This window comes from Papaver somniferum, unplaced genomic scaffold (assembly GCF_003573695.1).
Source record: "Papaver somniferum cultivar HN1 unplaced genomic scaffold, ASM357369v1 unplaced-scaffold_64, whole genome shotgun sequence".
NCBI lineage: Eukaryota > Viridiplantae > Streptophyta > Magnoliopsida > Ranunculales > Papaveraceae > Papaver > Papaver somniferum.
The window spans coordinates 47,159-56,680 of record NW_020649193.1 but is presented as its reverse complement, the minus strand read 5'-3'; positions in this window follow the sequence as shown (position 1 = coordinate 56,680).

Genomic DNA, 9,522 nt, shown 5'->3' with positions numbered 1-9,522 from the left:
AAAAATAGAAAGTGAAAAGGACTCGACGAGATATGGCGAAACTATCATGTTATTTCTAACACCTGAGCTCTGTGCTTTTATGAATAGACTCTATAGATGTTTCCATCTAGTCAGATTGGTTCCTCAACTCCTAAAACAAAAATGTTTCCATCCACTTAGATTGGTTAGTGCTATCCTTAATAGGCATAAATTTCTAGGCTCTGGAGTTTATTTATTGCAACTAAAAAGTTTCTCCCATACCCCCAAACTTAAAATTAACATTGTCCTCAATGTTCTAAAGATGAAATTAAAAGCATGCACAAGGAGAGACAGTTATTATTTGAAGCAAAAGAGTGAAGGAAGGATATTACCGGGTTGCATGAGATTGGGTTACCTCCCAAGAAGTGCTAAGTTTAAAGTCTTCATCCAGACTTAGGAAAGGATTAGTCAACTCGAACCGTAAAGTAACAGTCGGAATAACTGTGGGTCTTCAAAACGAAATAGAGTTGACCAAGGGAAACTACAATAGCCCAAGAAAGTGAACAAGAATAACATGCCCTTATCTAGTTTCCTGATTAAGATATTTATATCTAATTGTGGTTCAGGTTCTGGTTCTATGAAAGGGTCTAAATAAAATATTTTCCTCGGATGCATTTCCTCATAGGTTGGATCCAAATTATTAGGTCCTAGAGTCTGGAAAAACTCAAATAAGAACTTAGAATCACAAAATAATAATAACCTAAATAACTGAGGATCCTTTAAGTCAATCAGGTTTGACTTATATAATTGACCACAGTGAGAGTAGTGGTCATTCTTAAGCAAATGTGTCGATTCTAATTTCCTAAAGCATTTAGGTTTAGTCTCACAACTTAATATTCGACACATTTGAAATCTATATGTTCCCACATATGGAAGAAAACTATTTGGTGGGAAAACAAAATCAATCTTGGTATTATTGCCTGGGTTAACCACATCAACCAGAGGATGGGTTTCTAACAGTTGAGACTCTTGTTGGATATCATTAGGTTCTGGAAAACGATTATGAAGATAATCTTGTAAGATGGTTGAGGCATTGATGTAAAGTCCCAAGTGAGGGACCTTACTAAGAGTTAAAGCACATGGAGAATGATACTCACCCCCAAACTTAGAGTTTTCGACGTCTCTAGATAGACTGGTCATAACCACCCTAATTTCTAGGTCGGCAATAGATTTTTCTAAGTCAGGTTCATCCTCGCTAATCTCTACGAGTTCATCTAAGACTATTGTTTCTAAATCGTTTGACTCGATCTCAAGATAAACTGGTTCCTCTAAACCATCATCGGTTTCGTAAACAGGACATACTACATCGTCTGAAACGGGGGTATCTCTAGTCAAATCCTCGTCCTTTTGAATAGGTGAATAATTTTTAAAATTATTAGGATCTGAACCAGAAATAATATAATCATTATAAGGCTCAACTGGGGTAACAAATTCCTGATCACTATTCCCACATATTTCAGATTCTTCATCATCACTATCCTCATCATCATGATACAATTTTTGAAATTCAAGAATTCTCAATCTTTGTTCCAAACTACATGGTCTATGTTTATAATATTTCTCATAGATCGTTAGAGGTGATTCCTCAATAAAAGTTGGAGTATCCATATATCGCTGCCCACGCATATATTCACCAAGAGTCATTTCCGAAGACGTCTCTTGATAACGAGAATTTCTAGACATATATTCTCGCAACGTCATCGCAGGTGGCGTCTCTTCAAAAGGATTCATCACCGAAGAAATATAAACTACAGAGGGATTCTATACAATCACAAACAAGGCCGACTCGACTCCACCAAAGCAAACCTAAAGATTTCTAGCAAACAAAAAGCATGATGGCTCCACTTAGATTGTTTCTAGACCAGCTTCTATCTTTCGAAAGGGAATTCGTTGCAATTTGAGCAAACCCCTCTGGAATCAATCTGAGTCAAAGTAAGTTGAATTGAGGCGAGGGAAGCTCAGTGGAGCTTTGATACCCAAGGCCTCACTGCTATCACAAGGCGGCGCAGTCACGCATTCAACCCACAGAAACCATCATGAACTTTGGAGTGTGCTTAAAGAGCAACCAATATTTTTCGAACGAGTTTCCTATTAAGCTCGTTACCGTATCGGTCTCGTTCTATTCCAAATTTTAAGCTTGGGTTCGCGTTAGGTTTCGTTTTCCTAAGGCGGGCAAGAAGGGAACGATGATGAAATCCGAACCCTTATCTTGTTTAGGCCAGGCCTTGCCCTTTACTAGGAAAATAAAGACAGTTCGGTTCGTCCTCAAACAATTATCACCTTAAGGCAGACAGTAACCCGCTTGCAGAAGATTCGCGGGTGTTTCGATTGGACTTACCTCCCGTACCAGACGGGCGATGAACCGTTGTCGTCGACTCGGGCCACGACTCCTATGCCGTGTACGAACCCGAGGGGCCGAGACGATATAGTAATCGTCGTCCTTCCCTGCACACAGTTTATATAATTTTTTTTTTTTTAATAATAATACCCTTCCGTAGGGTTAAAAAAAATAATAACAAAGTCCAAGAGTCCAGTCCAAAGTCCAAATAAATAAATAAAGAAAAAAAATTACAGTTTTCCTCACACACTCTAAAAAAAAAAATTAAAAATTAAATCCTAAAATTGTCCTTTTTTTCTTCTCTTTTCGCTTTTCGCTTTAAGATTTTTCCTCTCCAAGTCCTTAGTTTTCACTTTGAACCTGCAAAATAAAGACAAAAAGAAACGTAAAAGGGAACAAACAATTCTAAAAAATAAAATAATAATAAACCTAAAAAAATAAATCAATCTATATACAAGTCCGCGTCGGCGGTGCCATTTTGTTATAGTATTTTTCAAGAGGTAAGTAAAAGTTCGTTGCTCGGACTTGAATAGATTTTAAAACGAAAATATATGTACAAATTTGTCATAAGATGTTCGAGAGGTATTGGGACTAAGGACTTGGCCAATTCTTCATGCATGTGGTATATTTTATTTATTCTTAACAATTACTGCTCAAAACATAAATATATGGACTCTTATTTTGCCAAAATAGATTCTCAGAATATTAGTTATAAATCGTAAGCATGGGACATCAAACATTTAAGCAATCATGCCGCATCAAATAAAATGATAACTAATTAATTAAAATCATTTTTCAATTTTTAATCAGTGCAAAAGTCATAAAAAGAATAAACTAAATTTACCACAATGACGAAAATAGACTCCCTCCGTCGTCCCAATGTTGGGTTTAGCTCCTCATATTAATCATAATCTCAAAATGTTTTATTATTGCTCCAAAGTTGATTACAATTGAGTAAACAATGCAACAGAGAAATCGCAACAGCAGTTCCTGTTGCGAAGACGATGTTGTACTGTTACAGAGAAACAAATGGTGACGGAAAATTAAACGCTGTGGTTTACTTCTCTGTTGCAAAATATGATGAAGAAACTGTTGCGATGAAGATAAACGTTGCAGAGCAGTTGAAGAAACAGTTGCAAATGGATGAAGGAACCGTGGCCGATTCCTTGTTCTTCACGGGCAGCAGCAGCAGCAGCAACAGAGTTATGAAAACTCTGATTTCTGCTCCTCTGGCCCTCCTTTCGACTCCCAACTCTCGACAGCCCTTCCCTGTGATAGTAGCAACCTATTTATACACCTAAGCCTCATTGAATCTCGTCATAACTCCTGAAAAATCTTCACAATGAAGAAAAATATTTTTGAGAATAATTTCTTATTTCTTCCTCTGTGTACGTTAATTGTCTTGGAAATCTTCATAAACTGATTGATACGCATCCTAGGAGAATATCTGGGCTTAACTACACAAACATGCAACATCTTTTACGTGATTTTCTTTCCAAAAATGAGACGATATTCTTTTCTCTGTTTTGATTGGGAATTGATTTTCTGGACAAATTTGATCGATCCCAACAACCATAATATCTTCATATACTCATATCACATATACCCATTAAGTCTCAGCTCTTTAATCTCGTTAAAACACCTTCAAATGTCGAATTTAAAATCTGCCAGTAAAGGAGAGAATTTTCCCGCCAAAACAAATTTTGAATTTTGAAAGAAGGTCGCCCCTTATCCAGTGGTCGCCCCTTATCCAAAAGCGAGAGTCCGAATAACACTTGTCCTCCGGGTGCCAAAATCAACATCTCGAGCCGAATTTTCTTAAAATATTTATTTCCAAAAAATACCTACAAATACATAAAATAACAAAATTAGTACAAAATCGAGTGCCAACAATACGGACATTGAGGACAAATTAGACACAAAAATGTGTCTATCAATCAATTTCCGACTTATAACGAAATGTGTAGACTTTTTTGAGTTAAAGTATATAAAATTCAACAATTTTATGAACTCTTTCTTTTTGTGTTGGATTTGTCTTTCTATTTGATTCAAGATTGATGAAATTTGTTAGGATTTGGATTAGTTTTGCATGGTCTTTCATCCTTCTTCTATTGTGAAATTTGACTTCCTTCATATTTTCTTGAATCAACGTACATAGAAATGCAATTTTTACTAGACGTATTGCCTAAGAACTTATTAACTATAATTACAATACATTTTTCAAAATTTTTCTTTTAAAGATGAGTTTATCTAGTTTACAATTTAGTCTCAGAAATTAATTTCCGACTTATAAAGAAATGTGTAGACTTTTTTGAGTTAACGTATATAAAATTCAACATTTTTATGAACTCTTTCTTTTTGTGTTGGCTTTGTCTTTCTATTTGATTCAAGATAGATGAAATTTGTTAGGATTTTGATTAGTTCTGCATGTTCTTTCATCTTCTATTGTGAAATTAGACTTCCTTCATATTTTCTTGAATCAACGTACATAGAAATGCAATTTTTACTAGACGTATTGCCTTAGAACATATTAATTGTAATTACAATACATTTTTCAAACTTTTTCTGTTAAAGATGAGTTTATCTAGTTTATAATTTAGTCTCAGAAATCAATTTCGGACTTATAACGAAATGTGTAGACTTTTTTGAGTTAACGTATATAAAATTCAACATTTTTATGAACTCTTTATTTTTGTGTTGGATTTGTATTTCTATTTGATTCAAGATAGATGAAATTTGTTAGGATTTGGATTAGTTCTGCATGGTCTTTCATCCTTCTTCTATTGTGAAATTTGACTTCATATTTTCTTGAATCAGCGTACATAGAAATGCAATTTTTACTAGACGTATTGCCTTAGAACATATTAATTGTAATTACAATACATTTTTCAAACTTTTTCTGTTAAAGAAGAGTTTATCTAGTTTACAATTTAGTCTCAAAAATCAATTTCCGACTTATAATGAAATGTGTAGACTTTTTAGAGTTAACGTATATAAAATTCAACATTTTTTTGAACTCTTTCTTTTTGTGTTGGCTTTGTCTTTCTATTTGATTAAATATAGATGATATTTGTTAGGATTTGGATTAGTTTTGCATGGTCTTTCATCCTTCTTCTATTGTGAAATTAGACTTCCTTCATATTTTCTTGAATCAACGTACATAGAAATGCAATTTTTACTAGACGTATTTCCTTAGAACATATTAATTGTAATTACAATACATTTGTCAAACTTTTCTGTTAAAGATGAGTTTATCTAGTTTACAATTTTGTCTCAGAAATCAATTTCCGACTTATAAGGAAATGTGTAGACTTTTTTGAGTTAACGTATATAAAATTCAAAATTTTTATGAACTCTTTCTTTTTGTGTTGGCTTTGTCTTTCTATTTGATTCAAGATAGATGATATTTGTTAGGATTTGGATTAGTTCTATATGGTCTTTCATCCTTCTTCTATTGTGAAATTTGACTTCCTTCATATTTTCTTGAATCGACGTACATAGAAATGCAATTTTTACTAGACGTATTGCCTTAGAACATATTAATTGTAACTACAATACATTTTTCGAACTTTTTCTATTAAAGATGAGATTATCTAGTTTACAATTTAGTCTCAAAAATCAATTTCCGACTTATAACGAAATGTGTAGACTTTTTTGAGTTAACAAATATAAAATTCAACATTTTTATGAACTCTTTCTTTTTGCGTTGGCTTTGTCTTTCTATCTGATTCAAGATAGATGAAATTTGTTAGGAATTGGATTAGTTCTGCATGGTCTTTCATCCTTCTTCTATTGTGAAATTAGACTTCCTTCATATTTTCTTGAATCAACGTACATAGAAATGCAATTTTTACTAGAGTATTGCCTTAGAACATATTAATTGTAATTACAATAAATTTTTAAAACTTTTTCTGTTAAAGATGAGTTTATCTAGTTTACAATTTTGTCCCAGAAATCAATTTCCGACTTATAAAGATATGTGTAGACTTTGTTGAGTTAACGTATATAAAATTCAACATTTTTATGAACTCTTTCTTTTTTGTGTTGGCTTTGTCTTTCTATTTGATTCAAGATAGATGATATTTGTTAGGATTATGATTAGTTCTGTATGGTCTTTCATCCTTCTTCTATTGTGAAATTTGACTTCCTTCATATTTTCTTGAATCGGCGTACATAGAAATGCAATTTTCACTAGACGTATTGCCTTAGAACATATTAATTGTAACTACAATACATTATTCGAACTTTTTCTGTTAAAGATGAGTTTATCTAGTTTACAATTTAGTCTCAGAAATCAATTTCCAACTTATAACGAAATGTGTAGACTTTTTTGAGTTAACGTATATAAAATTCAACATTTTTATGAACTCTCTCTTTTTGTGTTGGCTTTGTCTTTCTATCTGATTCAAGATAGATGAAATTTGTTAGGATTTGGATTAGTTCAGCATGGTCTTTCATGCTTCTTCTATTGTGAAATTAGACTTCCTTCATATTTTCTTGAATCAACGTACATAGAAATGCAATTTTTACTAGACGTATTGCCTAAGAACATATTAATTATAATTACAATACATTTTTCAAAATTTTTCATTTAAAGATGAGTTTATCTAGTTTACAATTTAGTCTCAGAAATAAATTTCCGACTAATAACGAAATGTGTAGACTTTTTTGAGTTAACGTATATAAAATTCAACAATTTTATGAACTCTTTCTTTTTGTGTTGGATTTGTCTTTCTATTTGATTCAAGATAGATGAAATTGGTTAGGATTTGGATTAGTTCTGCATGGTCTTTCATCCTTCTTCTATTGTGAAATTTGACTTCCTTCATATTTTCTTGAATCAACGTACATAGAAATGCAATTTTCACTAGACGTATTGCCTTAGAACATATTAATTGTAATTACAATACATTTTTCAAACTTTTTATGTTAAAGATGAGTTTATCTAGTTTACAATTTAGTCTCAGAAATCAATTTCCGACTTATAACGAAATGTGTAGACTTTTTTGAGTTAACATATGTAAAATTCAATATTTTTATGAACTCTTTCTTTTTGTGTTGGCTTTGTCTTTCTATTGGATTCAAGATAGATGAAATTTGTTAGGATTTCGATTAGTTCTGCATGGTCTTTCATCCTTCTTCTATTGTGAAATTAGACTTCCTTCATATTTTCTTGAATCAACGTACATAAAAATGCAATTTTTACTAGACGTATTGTCTAAGAACATATTAATTATAATTACAATACATTTTTCAAAAATTTTCTTTTAAAGATGAGTTTATCTAGTTTACAATTTAGTCTCAGAAATCAATTTCCGACTTATAACGATATGTGTAGACTTTTTTGAGTTAACGTATATAAAATTCAACAATTTTATGAACTCTTTCTTTTTGTGTTGGATTTGTCTTTCTATTTGATTCAAGATAGATGAAATTTGTTAGGATTTGGATTAGTTTTGCATGGTCTTTCATCCTTCCTTCTATTGTGAAATTTGACTTCCTTCATATTTACTTGAATCAACGTACATAAAAATGCAATTTTTACTAGACGTATTGCCTTAGAACATATTAATTATAATTACAATACATTTTTCAAAATTTTTCTTTTAAAGATGAGTTTATCTAGTTTACAATTTAGTCTCAGAAATTAATTTCCGACTTATAAAGAAATGTGTAGACTTTTTCTAGTTAACGTATATAAAATTCAACATTTTTATGAACTCTTTCTCTTTGTGTTGGCTTTGTCTTTCTATTTGATTCAAGATAGATGAAATTTGTTAGGATTTTGATTAGTTCTGCATGTTCTTTCATCTTCTATTGTGAAATTAGACTTCCTTCATATTTTTTTGAATCAACGTACATAGAAATGCAATTTTTACTAGACGTATTGCCTTAGAACATATTAATTGTAATTACAATACATTTTTCAAACTTTTTCTGTTAAAGATGAGTTTATCTAGTTTATAATTTAGTCTCAGAAATCAATTTCGGACTTATAACGAAATGTATAGACTTTTTTGTGTTAACGTATATAAAATTCAACATTTTTATGAACTCTTTCTTTTTGTGTTGGATTTGTCTTTCTATTTGATTCAATATAGATGAAATTTGTTAGGATTTGGATTAGTTTTGCATGGTCTTTCATCCTTCTTCTATTGTGAAATTTGACTTCCTTCATATTTTCTTGAATCAACGTACATAGAAATGCAATTTTTACTAGACGTATTGCCTAAGAACATATTAATTATAATTACAATACATTTTTCAAAATTTTTCTTTTAAAGATGAGTTTATCTAGTTTACAATTTAGTCTCAGAAATCAATTTCCGACTTATAACGAAATGTGTAGACTTTTTTAAGTTAACGTATATAAAATTCAACAATTTTATGAACTCTTTCTTTTTGTGTTGGATTTGTCTTTCTATTTGATTCAAGATAGATGAAATTTGTTAGGATTTTGATTAGTTCTGCATGTTCTTTCATCTTCTATTGTGAAATTAGACTTCCTTCATATTTTCTTGAATCAACGTACATAGAAATGCAATTTTTACTAGACGTATTGCCTTAGAACATATTAATTGTAATTACAATACATTTTTAAATATTTTTCTGTTAAAGATGAGTTTATCTAGTTTATAATTTAGTCTCAGAAATCAATTTCGGACTTATAACGAAATGTGTAAACTTTTTTGTGTTAACGTATATAAAATTCAACATTTTTATGAACTCTTTCTTTTTGTGTTGGATTTGTCTTTCTATTTGATTCAATATAGATGAAATTTGTTAGGATTTGGATTAGTTCTGCATGGTCTTTCATCCTTCTTCTATTGTGAAATTTGACTTCATATTTTCTTGAATCAACGTACATAGAAATGCAATTTTTACTAGACGTATTGCCTTAGAACATATTAATTGTAATTACAATACATTTTTCAAACTTTTTCTGTTAAAGATGAGTTTAACTAGTTTACAATTTAGTCTCAAAAATCAATTTCCGACTTATAACGAAATGTGTAGACTTTTTTGAGTTAACGTATATAAAATTCAATATTTTTATGAACTCTTTCTTTTTGTGTTGGCTTTGTCTTTCTATTGGATTCAAGATAGATGAAATTTGTTAGGATTTCGATTAGTTCTGCATGGTCTTTCATCCTTCTTCTATTGTC